General features: G+C 45.3%; 1 protein-coding gene across 3 annotated transcripts in view; it reads right to left on the bottom strand.

The window, feature by feature from the left end:
- The window catches only part of Fmnl2 (formin like 2), a 254,474-nt gene that overhangs the window by 210,170 nt on the left and 27,112 nt on the right, over positions 1 to 17,192 (bottom strand). The gene's annotated exons all lie outside the window — the stretch shown is intronic.

Here is a 17,192-nt window from a genome sequence, read left to right as displayed (position 1 = left end):
ACAGGACAGGACAGGACAGGACAGGACAGGACAGGACAGGCGGGACAGGACAGGACAGGACAGGCGGGACAGGCGGGACAGTCCTGGCAAGGACTCAGAGGATGTTCTCTGCAGAAAGGAGAACACCAGCAGAGCAGAAAGACTGAGAGCGCCCAGGTGTGTGGGACAAGTGGCTCCTTCAATTCCAAGACAACTTCCCGAGGACTGTGGCATTTGTTACAGTTACAAAGGCCTCAGAAGTTACAAGAAGTCACTTCATCTGGCTGGCCGCGGGGTTACACTATTGCTGTCCTGAACAAAGATCAGAGACAGTTGTTTCACTTTTTACTTGGGATTTCAGTTGCTAGGTCACTCCCTGGGGAAGGCTTTCCAACTGTTGCCTAAGGAAACCACAGGCTTTCACTCAAACACTTTTGTACCACTTTGTACACAAATGTTTTGTCCACGCAGTCAATGTTTACTGAATGCTTTCTAGGTATCGGATTCTGTGCAGGGCAGAGAGACAAAGATGAACCGAGTTCCTGGATGCTGATGTACAGCGGTAGATAGCCACCTTGATTACAACCAGATAGAGTAATGGAAAAAGTATAAACGGGCAGGGTGTGATGGTGCAGGCCTCTACTCCAGGAGGGTGAGGCAGGATTCCTGAGTTTGAGGCCAGCCTTAGATACGTAACAAAACCGTGTTTCAAAAGGGTGAAATCAAAACATAACAGATAGTAAATGCTAATAATAAGATAGGAGCATGCTGAGGAGGAGGCACTAGGAACAGGTTACACTCACAAATTTGCCTACATCTAGACCTATTTACTTTGGAGACAGTGTCTCAATATTTAGCCCAGAAAGGATTTAGACTCATGGTCCTCCTGCCTCTGCATCTCAAGTGACGGGATTACATACCTGGTGCAGGCCCATCTTCCATCTTGGCGGATCTACGGTTATAATTTACCTTTATAAAGTCACTAAATTTCCAGCCATGGCCTTTCTAACTCTCAATCTTAATGCTATTACGCAGAAAAATAGCGTGTAAGACAGACAGGATCAGGTAAGAGCGGGTCCTTGAAGCAACGCTTTACCCCACCTCCACAGCCTCGCCACATCCACGTGTCTGACTCTTTATAAAAGTCAGCTGAAAACTACCCAGTCAGAACGTCCTGCAATTCTCCCAAGCATCTAAGTTCCCGGTGGCTTTTCTCCTGCCCGTGATACGGCACTGACCCAGCCCTGCCTCGCCTGAAGGAGCATTCACACACCTGATGCACAACATCCTACAGACACTACCGCAAAATGTACTTCAGCTTAAAGGCTAAGAAGGAATAACAGAAAAACTCATAAAAACATACGGTCTCGCCAAACTTAAAAACAACTTAAAAGGACCAAGACCTATATAAGCAAATAAGAGAATAATTTGAACACTCTGATATGCCACTTCACTTAAAACACTGAACTATTTGAACAACCCCGATTTCTGAGAGCTGTTAAATGAAACAAGGCAGCATGAAAAGAACTTTGGGGAGCTCCCGAGAAGGATGAGCAGGTGAGGTTCTTGCCATAAAGGATGACAAATGGAATTTCATCCATGGTCCCACATGGTGGAAGGTCAGAACCAGTTCCCACAAGATATTCTCCAACCTTTGTGCGCGCGCGCACGCACACACACACACACACACACACACACACCACTCAAAAGGAGTTACATCAAAAATTTGCTTCATCATAAACCAATCAAAAATATTTAAGAAATTTGCTTCACCACCAACCACCAGTTTTGAAAGGGACTGCAAATGGATTATGCACAATTCAGTGACCAAGTGACCCACAAGCCAACACCATGCTGTCGCTGTGCCTCACTGGTTCCCCCATGCCAGTACTACCCTAAAGTGGCGCCTAATTTCTGATCTCTTGGGCCCCTGCCTTATACATTAGACACCCTGCATCTACCTATAAAATACCATGAGTCTCTAAAGCCAGCCCCTCCTCGGCATCAGTTCTACATGACAGCATCTGAAAAGACAGAGACAGGCTCTCCCTCCGCTCTCCTTTTTCTCTGCTGCCCTTTGTGTTGTCTTGTTATTTTAAGGCCACTCCGGTCCTTCTATGGTCATCCCTTTCAGCACCTGGAAGGCTTCTCCTAAATCACGTGCTTTAAGTCACACCTTTTACCACTCTTGAAAAATCCCTCCGGAAAACTCATTCCGTAAAGGCTCTTGCTCATGGCCCACACTTCCTGCTAGCTTGTTAAAAGGACACCAGTAATGTGTGCTCAGGCAGCAAGCATGTCTACACAGCATTTCATACTAAGCGTCTGCTAAATCCACCAACAAAGCAACCAGGCAGCAAGCCATAGATTACTGTCCCCATTTACTACACAAGAGCCCCCGGGCAGAAGCCACTGCGATTGCTTCTGCAGGCTCAGCAGCTCACACTGACATTGCATAACAAATAAGGAAGCAAGAAGTGGATACCGGATGGGTTAAAGCCACCCATACCCTGGCCGTTAATACAGTGTCCTGGGTACAAAAGGCAGGGACAAAAGACATATCACAAATACGCAATTATTTATATCCAAATGGAACCAGCCAAAAAGTTAAAATGGTTCAGCAGGAGATAGGTGCTTTGCTGCCAAGCTTAACGGCTGAGTTAAATACCTGGGACTCCCATGGTAAGAGAGACTCCAACCCTGTGGGCTGGCCTCATTCACACATACACACTAAATGGATTTCTGCGGCTGCATTAGGGTGTGGATATACAGTCCTTCCAGAAGTAACTTCAAAGACAGACTGGACTACACAGCCAGATCTTCTGTCTCTCTTTAATGCTTATCTAAGAATTTTAATACTAACAAGGACCTTCAGGAGCTAATGAAGTCTCCCTGACCAAGATCAAATAAACACCGAGTTAGTTATCAGTTAGGTGGCTCTGTATCCAAATCTCATTCAGAAATGGTAATTTGCCTAGAAATTCAGCAGTGAGCCACATGAGAAAGGAAATTAATAACAAATAGTCTGCAATATGTCAGGTTCTGTGAGGGGTTCTTTATAACCACTGTCATAGTTTACCCTCACAATTAATCTCTATGATCCCAACTGAGTAACTTTGAGGTCAGGTGAGGAACAATGCACCTGGTAGGCCAGCAATTGCAAAATAGAGGCAAGAGTGTCAGGTCAAGATCACCCTCAGCTAGATACTTGGAGGCCAACCTCAGCTCTAAGAAACTCTGCAGAGAGGAGAACATCAGAGTTCTAGCTCAGAACTCTACAGCTCTGCTACTTCAATGCAACCACATCACCTCCTTTGAGTGGAGCCCCTCTTAAGAGCTGTCACCCTCAATCTCTGGCTGAAGTGCTCGGCCACCTGCCTCAAAGTTTGCGGCTTCCAGTGATCTCTGCCGAGGATACTGGAAATTAACTGGAGCCTGACCAGGCACAGGCAGCCTCTCCTTTCCAAGACAGTGATGACAGCTGCCTTCCTCGGCATCCTTACAGATGTCACTACCTTCACAACACCAGAGCGGCCTCTATGCCGACTGTAGCCAAAAGCAGAGCTCAGCATAGCCCACAGTCGCTGAGTCATCCCTGGCGTCTGGAGGTCACAGTGCGAGGAGAACATACAATTCAGGGCACCCTTGAACTTTCTCCTTCCTCAGAACCCTGACTCAACCTCCTTTTCCCGTTCCTCGAGTCAGCTGATCCACTGGAGAGGAAAGAAGCTTCGTGACTCCAGAGGGTCACTCCTCACTCCTAAGGGAGGGTCATGCGCTCCTGGAAGGTTCTCTGCACTGGGAGCCTTGGCTAAACATCGAGTGAGATGCTAAGAAAACACTTCAACAAAACCTCTATTCAAGAATGCTTAGAAAACCAGGTGTGGAGAAGCACAGGTGGGTGGATCTCGGAGTTAAAGGCAACCCTGGTCTACAGAGCGAGTTCTGGGACGTTCGGGGCTATACAGAGAAATCCTGTTAGAAAAAAATGAAGAGGCTACTCAGAGTAGCCCTGCTCAGCTGAGTTCAAGAATGCCCATCAAAAGATAAAAGAAGCGTAAAACCTAGCACACACCTCAGAATCTACTTTAAAAGAATAATTCCAGTTTTGATTCCAGTTATCTGCTCATTACACAGACCGCCACGGAAAGTCACCTGACACAGTGTTCCCCAGACTCTCTATCGGCAACTGACAGAAGACCAGCCGTCACTTATCTACCACTGTCGAGTTACTGTCTGATCAAAACAGTGCAAGTGCTGGAGATCAAAATAACTGATAGTCGTATCCTGTTTTTACAACCAAAATATTACACAATCCTAACAGTCACGAAATCTAGACTGTTTAACTCTATTCCAGGTCTGAGATGGCGCAGTGGGTAGAAGTACTTGCTGCAAATGCCGTTTATGATCTCAGATAAAGGGCAGGAGCCCAGAATGGATGCGGCCTATTCGAGGTGCATTTTGACTGCTAAGAAAGCCAAACGGTGGGTTTTCCAAGAACCCTCCCTAAATTCAGCTTAAGGCTTCACAAACAGACTGTTATTGAAAACTAAAAGAAAAATCAAGATCATCTCAAAGTCATAGAAAAGGAGGTCAAGTCTTAGGCATACATGAGAGTCTAGATGTAGAGCATAAAATTAAAATGCGGTGGGGAGGAAGAGGGACAGCCAAAAGCCTCAAGAATCCTTCCTTGTCTGAATTAAGCTTAACACTCGTTCCTCGTTACCAAATATAAGGGGTGCAGTTATAAGGTGAAGTGCAGTGTGGTTCTGGGGACAAAGGAGTTACTCTGCACACAGGGACCGGGACCTCTTCAAACATAAACTAGCAGCCAGTTCTCAGTCTTGCCTAAATGCCAGTGTGAACAATCCCACCCAATTCTCCCTGGTTCTAGTCTTGTATTCACACTCCAACACCAACTAAACCCTCCCCACGTATAAAGAAACTCTTCTGTAACCATACAATCCATAAAGGATCGCTACACTTCTCCACTGCCACAAAACAACCAAAACAGCTTCGTCTAAGGTAGAACCTTCAAAACACTAGATGTAGGGCAGTGGCAGCACACTCCTCTAATCCCAACACTTGGGAGGCAAAAGACAAGCAGGCAGATCTCATTCCAGGCCACCCTGGTCTACAAACTGAGTTTCAGAACTACTCAGAGAAACCCTCTTCTGAAGAAAGGGGGGGGGGGATCACCCTTGACTAATCTCAAGACATTTCTCACCATTTACGAGGGCAATGGAAATCTTTAGAAGAATTTTAGAGACACGATGGACAACTGAGAAAACTTTAAATCTTTTATGGGTCAGGACATTGATACAGAAAGTCAACACACATTCCCAGTCACACAACTTGTTTGTTTTAAGGCTGGCACTAGCACACTCATCTGCCGACTTGGGTCCCGGCCTGTTTGAGCGTTTATGTTAGAGCTATCCCAAAGACACTCGGTATGTGAGGACAGAACCGTGTCTTCCAGGGTTCATCTCCGTGAAGTTCTAAGCCCCTCCCTGCTTCCAAAAAAGCACTGGCTTCTTCCTCCGAATTTTATCAGCCCACGGAAAGAGGAAAAGCACTAAAATAGTCTCAATGAAATGAGAGGAAGCCACTGTTCTCAGATTACAGGAATGCGGGCCTTAAGGACTAGCAATCCACCGAGGGGAGAGGCACTTGCCTGTAATTGGTATTAAATAGCCGATCCTCCAACCAGAGAAACAGAGGAGTTCTGAGTCCAAGGTCAGGCCAGGGAGGTTTTGCCAAGGTTAAAGTACAAAAGGAAAGTTCAGGGCCTTCATCAAAACAGTGGGCCAAGCACAGTAAAGACTCTCTACTTACCTGCAAAACGTATCCAAAAGTAGCTGGATGGGATGAGATTACCAACATGAGCCCTGTGTCAAACGCAGTGATGAGCACTCTCCCAGAGAGCCCCAAGTCCAACTAGAATAAACAAATGACCCATAATTTCCAATTAACCACGAAGAGAATGACTATCAGCTCACAGTGGCTACAAGTGATCAACTTTCCCAAAGACATCTTCACATCACGAGCGCACTGAACCACAAATCTGACACAGCCTAGATCACACCGCCCTGGTGGACCACCGTAACCCTCCTCCTCCCTGCAGCGTGCACTCAGTACTCTGTAACACACGCCAATCCATACTCACATCTGTACTAACTAAAACATTTCCGTTCTTGACAGCAAAGTCCTCACCCTGAGATGGATGATCACTCCCCACTGATTAGATGGTTCTTCTCCCATACACTATCCTCCATGTGTGAGCTAGGAATTGACGCCGGGTAAGTTAACGATGATGCAAGGCATTTCAGAAAAAAAAAAAAAAGGATCAAGGGCTCTAATGAAAGCCGGCACCGCAGACGGTCCTGAGACCCTATCCTAGTGTCTGGTCATCTTTCACAGTCGATCATGACCTATCTGTGTTGCAGAGTACCACATGGTGACACCTGTGGGTGGAGCTAGATGGCTTTGGGGGTCAAATGACCCTTTCATAGGGTCACTTAAGACCATCCACATACCAGATATTTACATTATGATTCACAACAACAGCAAAATTACAGTTTTGAAGTAGCAGCAAAATAATTTTACGGTCGGGGGTCACCACAGCATGAGAAACTGTATTAGGAAGATTGGGAACCGCTAGGCAGTATCCATCTTGCTGCTTCTGACTGCTCACTCTAGGGAAACTCAGCTGCCATGCTATATTAACATGAAAGTAGTCTGTGGAAACACGTGTGGAAAGGCACTGAGGCCTTCAGTCAAGAGGCAGTGGCCACGGACCAAGCGTGACCAGAAAACACATCTGAAAGAAATCATCCCGTGCAGTCGAGGCTTCACGACTAACTGCAACCTCATGACAGGGCCTGCGGCTGAACCACCCACTTCCTGACCCACAGAAACGGTGACTAGTGTCGACCACTGGGTCACACATGAGTGGATAACTCGTATACATGGCCTGGTCTGTGCAAGCCTCAGAGAATGAGGGCAGCATCTCCTACTTCAATGATTTTAACTTTGTTCTTTCTGTGGTTAAGTGACGCGGATCACTTCTTCAACTCTTCCCACAAAGCCTCTAGCATTTAAATCAGCTACCTTGGCCAAGAGAGGCTGGAAGTTATCTCAGAAAACCTGACTCCAATGGTTCAATCAATATAGTACAACCTGATACAAAAAAAAAAAAAAGTGCACGCCTTTAATCCCAGCACTTGGGAGGCAGAGGCAGGCGGATCCCTGTGAGTTCGAGACCAGCCTGGTCTACAAGAGTTAGTTCCAGGACAGGCTTCAAAACCACAGAGAAACCCTGTCTCGAAAAAACAAAACAAAACAAAACAAACAAACAAACAAAAAAACCTGTATCATTTGAAGGGATGCAAGGGACTAAATTTCTGTACCTGTCCTTTCCTGTGTTGAAAAGGCCTAGTCTTGGTTGGTATGGTGGCATTGGCTATGGCTAAGAACCCAGCAACATGAGTTAAGCAAGGATAGGAAGAGAAAATTAAGGGGACAGAGCAAGGGAAAGGGGCCCTTACCCAGGAGTCTGACTTAAGACTTAAGAGTTAAGAATGCTGACATAAGTCACAAAACAGTCTTTGAAAACTGCTGTCCACAGACAACCCTCATTTTTATAGGGACAGCAAACAAGGTGACTGCAGTGGTGAAGAAGCCTAAGGCCAAAGCACATGTGACTTAATTTTAACCAAACTCCCTCCTCACTGGAACCCTGTAATTTTCCAAGAGTCTCACAACAAAGATCACGAACCTTGTTTACAGTCAAAACACACATCTTCATCCCCTTATGCCCCGCATTTGAATCCTTTCATGCTTCTGACTTACCAGTTTTTGTCTCATCGACTGTAGTCATGTCCATATGCCTCCATGAGTTCATATACCTGTTTTTCAAAATTCTATTTAATAAGATCTTTGTAGGTTTTAGGTTTATTTTATAGGCATGAGTGTTTTGCTTCCATATATATCTGCGCACAATGTGTACCCCTGGCACCCTTGGAGGTCAGAAAAGGACACTGGATCCTCTGGAACAGCGGTTATGGGTGGTTGTGAGACACCCTGTGGGTGATGGGAATCAAATCCAAGTCCTCTGCCTGAGTGATCAGTGCTCTGAACAGAGCCATCTCTCCAGCCCCTATCCTGGCGGACTTTTTTAAAAAGCTAGATCTTGGGTTGCAAGCCTGAAATCACGGTTATTTGGAGAGCTGAGGAAGGAGGATTCCCAAGTTCAAGGTCTGCCTGTACTACTAGTGTTTAAAAGCAGCCTGAGGAACTCAGTAAACTGCTGTCTCAAAAGGAAAAAGGGTAACCACATTTGGGCAAATCTTAGATGCAACTCTATCTTAGAGAAACCTATACCACAGTCTTGGGTATATTATACTTTCCTCTGAGCACCTCTCTTTCTCCTAGCGCCTGTGGATAAGACTATATTACAGTTTAAAAAAAAAAAAAAGGATGAGCTAAAGATGCAACTCAGTGCTAAGGACCTGTCTACCATGTGTCAAGTCATTCATTCCTCAATACCAGCACACACCCACATAAAAAGTCCTTTCAATAACATTACTTCAGAAGAATGACATGGTATCCTAATGGCTTTTGTGCTGGCTAGTTTTATGTCAGCTGACACAAGCTAAAGTTTTATGTCAGCTAAAGTCATCTGAGAGGAGGGAACCTCAATTAAGAAAATGCCACCATAACATGGAGCTGTAGGCAAGCCTCTAGTGCATTTTCTTAATTAGTGATTTGTGGGGGAGGGCCCAGCCCATTGGGGGTGGTTCCATCCCCAGTCTGGTGGTCACAGTTCTATAAGACAGCAAGCTGAGCAAGCCAGGAGAAGCAAGCCAGCAAGCAGCACTCCTCCATGGCCTCTGCATCAGCTCTGTCCTGTCCTGACATAGTTCCTGTCCTGATTACCTTCAGTGATAAGCTGTGATGAAGAAGTGTAAGCCGCATAAACCCTTCCCTTCCCAGCTTGCTTCCTGTGGTGGCTGAAATAGGTACGGCCCCCACAGACTCAAGTGAATGCTTGGTCCATACGGAGTGGCACTACTGGGAAGTGTGGCCTTGTTGGAGGAGGCGTGTCACTGTGGAATGAGTTCTGAGGTCTTGCATGCTGTGTACATAGCATATAAGATTTTAAGCATGTAAGTGTGACACACAGTCTCCTTCTGCTGCCTACAGATCAAGAAGTAGAACTCTCAGCTACTTCTCCAGCCTGCATGCTGCCGTGTTCCGCCATGACCATAATGGATGTAAGAACTGCCGGCTCTTCACAGCAATACGAACCCTAACTAGGACACTCCCGGTCATGGTGCTTCATCATAGCAATAGTAACCGTCACTAGAAATGCTTTCTTTTTCTTTTTTTTTTTTTTGGGGGGGGGTTCACATGGGGGGGGGTGGTTAAGACAGGGTTTTTTTGTGCAACCCTGACTGTCCTGGAATTCACTTTGTAGACCAGGCTGGTCTCGAACTCACAGAGATCTGCCTGCCTCTGCCTCCCAAGTGCTGGATTAAAGGCGTGCGCCACCACCGCTCAGCTAGAAATGCTTTCTACTGTGATAGAACACTGACCAAAACCAATCAGGAAAGAAATGGCTTACAGGTTGCAGCCCCCCTCCCCCATAAATAGATAGCAAGGCAGGAAGGAACTCAAGACAGGAGCTTGAAAGAAGAATGCTGCTTGTTGTCTTCCTCTTGTTTCTGTCACCTTGCTCCTTGTACCACCCAGTAGAGTAGGCTAGGCCCTCCTCCACTAATTAATTGCCCATCAGGAAAATGCTCCTCAGGCATGTTCATAAGCCAGTGATCAATCTGATGGAAGCAATTCCTCAATAAGGTTCGCCCTTCCCGTGGATGTCAATGTCACAACCACGTCTGCTATCACATGTGGCTACTGTTAGTCTTCTGACCCTTCTGACTTAGGAGTTTGTCTTTTCCACCCTAGTCCTGTCTGTGCACCTCAAAAATCACCCTATGACTTCATATACCCATTTAAAAAGTTCTTGACTGATTCTTTTACTAATTTTTAGATTTATTTATTTTAAATATAGGAATGTTCTGCCTGCATATGTCTGTGTACTGCATACATGCCTGGAGCCCGTGGAGGTCAGAAAAGGGAGATGGATCCCATGGCCCTGGAGTTACAAACAGTTGTGAGCTACCACTTGGTTTCCAACTTCTCCAGAAGAGCAGTCAGTGCTCTTAACAGCTGAGCCATCTCTGCAGCCCCCTATGCAGCTACCGTAATACTTAACTGCGGCTCTCTTGCAAATCCTATGTCCCCTTTAGGTGTATTCTGCCCTGCATCTCTGTGTCTCCATTAACATCCTCGTTCACATCGATGTTCTTGTGTCATTTTGCTTTGATTTTGGAAATAAGGCCTGCAGTAGCCTAAACTGGCCTTGAACTCCCGATATAACTAAGAACGACCTGGACCTGATCTCCCCCAAGGCTTCTACCTCCCAAATGCTGCGATTACAGACAGACGTCACCACACCCAGCCTTAAAATCTTTTCTTAATAAACACTAACTCTGCTTCAGACTGACTCATCCCAAATTTTTCTGCCGTGTAGCCAAAATTTTGAGCCTCACCCTACCTGACTGGAGGGCCCTGAAAAGAACTCAGGCTGTCATGAGCAGTAGTGTGTGACAATGATGTCTCTACTTCCACTCAGACGGCCATAGGCAGTAGTGTGTGGCTATGGCGTCTCTACCTCACTCAAACGGCCACAGGCAGTATTGTCGGCTATGGTGTCTTTCTCTGCTTCCACTAAGGCTGCTGCTGACTGGGAGGCTGAGGCAGGAGGATCTTCAGTCTTGAAGCCAGTCTTAGTGGCATAGTGGAAACCCTGTGTCAAGAAGGAAGGAAACTCTAGTCTCCAATGTGATGCTTTTGGGAGATGAGACCTTGGGGGGAAAACTAGGTCTTGAAACTGTAGCCTTTGTGAGTGGAATCTGCACCCAGCTAAAAGGACCCCATCTTTCGATTTTTTTCCAATGTGGTAACAGAAGAAGTAAACAGTCAAAAACTTGGAAGGTCCTCCCCAGAGCCAGAGTGTACTGGGTGGCATTGACAGTGGACTTCCGGCTTCCAGGACCATGGGGACTGTGAGTCTCTAACCTTGTGCTCACAAGCAATCCTTCCTCGTCAGAACTTTTCCTTGTTAATGTCGGTAAAGTCATGTGTTTCTAAAATCTCCTCCCTCCCCTGGTCTCCACCCTCTGTTCACCGCACATAATACACAAGGAAGACGCTAAACACGACTATCAAATCCCAAGGTGCAGTACTTAGCCAGCAAGCAATCAATCCACTCATTACAAACCCCTTACCATCATCACGTATTTATTAATGGTTTTTGTTTCCTCAGATGATGAGCCTGAAATTGGAAAGAAAAAAGACAAAAGGGGAAAGAATCGGGGCAATGGCTGCTTAGAGAGGACAACAGAAGCTTGCAGAACAATCCCGAGGCCCTTATTTCCACATCCGTGCATTCTTTCACACCAAGTCAGGCCCCAAGTGCCTGCCTTGGGAAAGAAAGAAACGCTTTCATTTTAATTACCTACATGTCCAGTCTTGGAGGGCTGAATTGCATGTGTCGGTGGCCCAGACAATCAGCGTGCAATGTTTGCACAACCAGCTTCCACCTTCTTCACCTAACATCTCACCTGGCTCACAAATTTTGAATACTAACAAGAATACAAAGAAAATCAATAACGTGAAATATTTTTTTAAAAAGGACAACAAACACTTGTTTCGAAACAATGGAAACTGTGTTGAAGGTAAGTAGACTGGAATTTATTTCACACCCGATACTTGTGCCAATCAACCACATTGCGTACAAAAGTAATAATTTGATTTAAGATAAAGATACCCTTCGTATTCATTAAATTGCAACCCAGCCAGGTAATGCTGACCCTTCAATTCTGCGTTAATGTAAGAGTTACGAAATTAAACACCTATTGTTCTCTCTATTTGTGGCAACTGAACACAGGAAATGCTGACCTTCCCAGGGCTTCTCCAACTCTTAATGTTCCAAATTACACAACTGGAACACTTTCTTTGGGGGAGGGGGTAGTAAATCTTTTAAATTCTTTGCAGTGATACCACCTGGACGACCTCCCCTCTTTCAAGTGGATCTTCTACTAAGGTTCAGCTCACTCAGCACTGACACTTACACCAAATTGCCAAATATCCAGACTACATCGTGCACAGGAAATGCACCTTTGGGGCTGTTACTACAGCCTTACCAAAATGAACTTCCTGCATGAACAAGAGGTGGCTAAAAATTCTGACACTTGAAATTTAGGTGGAAAAAAATGTTAATTGTTCAGTGGCTTCTCTTCTACAAACCCCCAAGTCAAAGATCTCTGGTCAAACAATCAGCTCTTCCGATCCCTCTGCTTGGGTCATCAGCCTCATCTCTTCTCCTTCCTACTCCAGTCACTGTGGTGTGGACCCTTCAGAAACAGCCAGAAAGAGTTGATCCTTTGTGTGCACGAAGTTCTAGCAATGAAAATTCAGCTTCTATATTCACTGCCTAAAATATAGCCTTTCAAAATGAAACAAAAATTAATTATATATAAAGAGAAATAGAATTATATCTTAAGAGAAATAGAAAACACATAGTAAGATGTTTGTTTAAAGAGCAGAAATTAAATGTATATTTTGCCCATTTCCGATTTCTGTCTTTTTCAGCACTGAACCCAGGGCTCTGTGCATGCTAGGCGAATACTCTATTACTGAGATATAATCCCAGGTCTATTTCCTTTCTCTCTTCCTTTCTTTCTCTTCTTTAAAATTTTGAGCTGGGGACTCACAATATAGTTGACCTGGTTTGTTTGTTTGTTTTGTTTTTAATCAGGTCTGTTTAGAAAAGTCTATCCAAACACTTGCAAAAAATCAATTTCCCCTCAGTCTCTGAACTCTACTAGAACACAGGCATTTGCCCGGCAGTGATTTTATAAATTTTTTTAAGCCAACTAGGAAAGAGGGAGCATAATGAAATAAAAAGCTGAAAAACTGTAATCTCGGGTAAACAAGATGGCACAGCAGACACTTGCTGCCAAGTCTGATAACATACGTTCAATCCCCAGAACTGGCACGGTTGAGACCTCTGACCTCTACCCATGCTCAGTAGCACACGTGCACACATGCAAGCAAACACACACACACACACACACACACACACACACACACGGGCTCTTACAGAGGCTCCAGGTTCCCTGCACTGGCATCAGGAGGCTCACAGCTGCCTGTAATTCCAGTTCCAGGGAACCCAACACCGTCTGGTCTCCTGGGCACCTAAATATACATGGTGCACATACATCCATACAGGCACACACATACAGACAAACAAAAATAATAAAAAAAAAATCTTTTTTTTTTTTTTGAGACAGGGTTTCTCTGTGGTTTTTGGAGCCTGTCCTGGAACTAGCTCTGTAGACCAGGCTGGTCTCGAACTCACAGAGATCCGCCTGCCTCTGCCTCCCAAGTGCTGGGATTTAAAGGCATGTGCCACCACCGCCCGGCTAAAAAAAATCTTTAAATCTATATAAAGATAACCTGTTATGAGAAAAGAGATTCTATAAGGTTTAGTTTTGAAGCTTAAAAAAAAAAAAAGCTAAGAGGCATCTACACATCACTTCTCTTCAGTTCTACACGAATCACACATGAAAGATGATGACCAGACAGGTTTTCCCCAATACCTCTGATTGGGAAGCAAATGTGAAAAGCACGGAATCTCAGCAAAGGGGTTTTGTGAGCTCACCTGACAAGAACCGAGAAACTAGTAAGCCTCAGACGCCAACACATATATGCAACACTTGTGAGTTCTTGTTAATATGTAGGTTGATTCTGTAGGCCAAGGGCAAGAAAATCAATCTGCAGTTCTAATATGTAGCAAGGGGGTGCCGATGTTCCTTGTCCTGAGACCACATTTGCAAAAGGAAGCAGACCTCAAGCTAAGTGGTGGTGCATTGAGGAAGCCAGCTCCAGTGAACAGCACCAGTCCAGCGAAGGACCCTCGCCCTCACCTGCATTGATTAGGAAACCAGTCCAAAGCAAGCAGATGCTAACCAGCTCCCTCACTGATAAGCTTGAGATGCAATCACAAAGAACTGAGAAATGACTGATACATACCAGAGAACAAAATCTCTTTGAACCAGGTACAGTCAGCTTCCTGGAGCCCTGAGGTGTGGTTTTCACACAGGTGAGAAGAGGCAAGATGAGATGACCTCATACAGGAAGGCAGCCTGATTTCACAAGCCCTTCCAACCTGCCTTACAAATTACCAGTGCTCGCTCGTGGGGATTCATGGAATTCTCCAGGTGAGTCCTGTGATGCAAGTTACTACTAAAAACCGCATCGACTGGAATGAAAACCTTTCCAGACCGAGGCATTCGGAGCACAGGCTCCTCCCGTCTCAGTGAGGGTTTCAATTAGTGTAATACTACACCACGGCCAAATGCAACTTGGGAAAGAAAGGATTTGTTCCAGCTTAAAACCCAGGCCACAGCCCATCATCAAAGAGTCAGGAAGGAACTCGGCACAGGGATGGAGGCAGGAACAGAAGCACAGGCTATGGAGGAGTGCTGCTTACTGGCTAGCTCCGCTTGCTGGCCAGGCACCATTTTTGATAACAAAGTATCAAATGCCCCCAATAGAGTCTCTGAGGGACTCTTTGAACTTCCCTCTGAAACTTCACAAGCCAGGTCTCCATGATCTGCTCTGAGCTCAGCATTATCAACAGATTCCCACTGAGTTCTGAGCACACAATAGCTCTTCCAGCCCAAAGTTCCAAGTCCTTCCACAACCTTCTTTGGGATAGGATCAGGTCCATCACAGCAATACCTCCCCCAACCTGGTTCCAATTTCTGTCCTAGGGTTTCTGTTCCTGTAATAAACAACTCGTGGGGGAAAGTGGTCCTTTCAGCTCACAGTTCCCTATCACAGACCCTCACTGAGGGAAGTCAGGGCAGGAACTCAAACAGGGAAGGGATCTGGAGGCAGGAACTGAAGCCAAGGAGAGAGAAGTGCTGCTTCCTGGCTTGCTCAATCTGCTTTCTTACAGCACCGAGGACCACCGGCCCAGGGCTGGCACCACCCAAAACCCCCACATCACTATTAAGAAAATGCATACAAGCTTGTTAACATGCCAACCTTATGAAGGCTTTTTCTCAATTGAGAGTATCTCTTAGCTTGTGCTGAGCTGGCAAAACTGGCCAGCACACCTCTTTAATCCACATTTTTCCCACCCTCGTTCTGAGTTATCTGCAGCAGTTAATCACACTTCCACTTAAAGAACAGGAACATAAAAAGACCTAAAGTCAAGACTGAAAACACAAGAGAGATGGTAGCCTCGTACACTAAATTAGCAAAATGAAATCACTGCCAGAGGGCTGGGGTAAGTGTAGCTCAGGCAGTATAGTGCTTACCTACAATGCATCAGGCCCTGGGTTCATTCCCCAAGCACCATGCAAACTAGATTTGGTAGGACACTCCTATAATCCTAGGACTCAAGAGGTAAAGACAGGAGGATCAGAAGTTCAAGGCTATCCTCAGCTATATAGTGAGTTGAAAACCAATCTGAGCTATATAAATATAAAAAATAAAAAAAAACCACGTTGCTAGGAGCACGTTAAACCAGGACACATTTCCTGTGAAACTGCCAGGGTTAACATTTATCTTTGTGTATATCTACCCAAGTATATATCACCATGTTTAATGCAGAATCAGCAGAGTATATGTTTAGCAAACACAACAGGGACATGCACTGCCTCTATTCTGATGGAGAAATCCCTCTGTCTCCAAAATTGGGCTGATCTTAACCTCCATGACCTAACTGAGCAGTGTGCTGGCTATATCATTCATCTCCCATGCTCCTAGGGTCAGAGAAACACGGGGTTAGTGAGAGCTACCCTTTCTTCTGCTCCATTACACTGAGGAGGGGTTCTGAACCTTTGATAATCTATGAGTGATCTCAGAAGCTGTGTGTTAATTTTCACATCTGTGAGTATCAATACTGGCCTCAAACTGAATATGCAGTGAAAGATGACCTCCCAGCACCACCTCCAGAGTGCTAAGAGTGCAGGCTTACACTACCATGACCGGTCTACATGGTGCTAAGGATGGAACCCAGGGCTTCACATGTACAAGGCAACCACTCCTCCAGCTGGTCTACATTTCCAGCCCATGATGTGGCTTGCTAACGCTGTCTTTATCCGCCACAAGTGACCCCACAACTGTTTCCAGATAACATTTCTAAAACTAAGTGTGATCATGTTTTCTCTTGTCACTTCCAGTTGCCTCATTCTGCTAGTCAGATCCACTGTCAGCCCCACGACACAATGCTGTGCCCCTCTGGAGATGCCTTCCCCAAGCCGTTCTCGCTCTCTCCAGTGCCAACTCTCTGCATTGTTTCCCCAACCCAAGAGATCGTGTTCTGTTTATTTCTGTTTATTCCTAGTCATACTCTGTGCCCGGAGCACATACACCATCTCTGGCTCCACATGTGGTAACTACTGCTGTTGCCAGCTTACTACACAGGAGTCTTATTTCTTCACCTCTGTGTGCTCTAATATTAGACCCGGTTCTGCATGATCTCCAGTAAAACCTCACTCAATGAACAAATCACACGTCAGTTATCTGGCACAGACCAGGTCAACAACACCAAAAATAGATTTTAAAGTCTTCAGAACCACATTTTCTCCACCTTATACCTCAATTTCATGAATACTCGACATAATAAAAGATACTACTCCAGGTTTCTGGGTTTTAAAAAATGGGAAGAAAAGACACAGACAAGAATAGGTTTTGTTAATAAATTTTCCTCATTATAGGCAAAAATACTGAACTCTCAGCACTGAAACAGCCAACAACCCAATAAAAACTTTCTTGAGGGGCTAAAGAGACTGCTCAGTGGTTAGACGCACTTGCTGCTCTTCTAAAAGACCAGAGTTCAGTTCCTAGCATCCATATCAAGTGGCTCACAATCACCTACAATTCCACCCCCAGGGGATCGATCCAACACCCTCTTCTAGCCTCCACAGGCAGCACTCATACACATGTGGTATATACACATATATACAAATAAATGAAAAATTTTAAAGATCACTTCTTTTTTTTTTTTTTTTTTTTCTTTGGTTTTTCGAGACAGGGTTTCTCTGTGGTTTTGGAGCCTGTCCTGGAAC

This window comes from Microtus ochrogaster, chromosome 4, assembly GCF_000317375.1.
Source record: "Microtus ochrogaster isolate Prairie Vole_2 chromosome 4, MicOch1.0, whole genome shotgun sequence".
Classification (NCBI taxonomy): domain Eukaryota; kingdom Metazoa; phylum Chordata; class Mammalia; order Rodentia; family Cricetidae; genus Microtus; species Microtus ochrogaster.
This window is presented reverse-complemented; position numbering and strand designations above follow the sequence as displayed.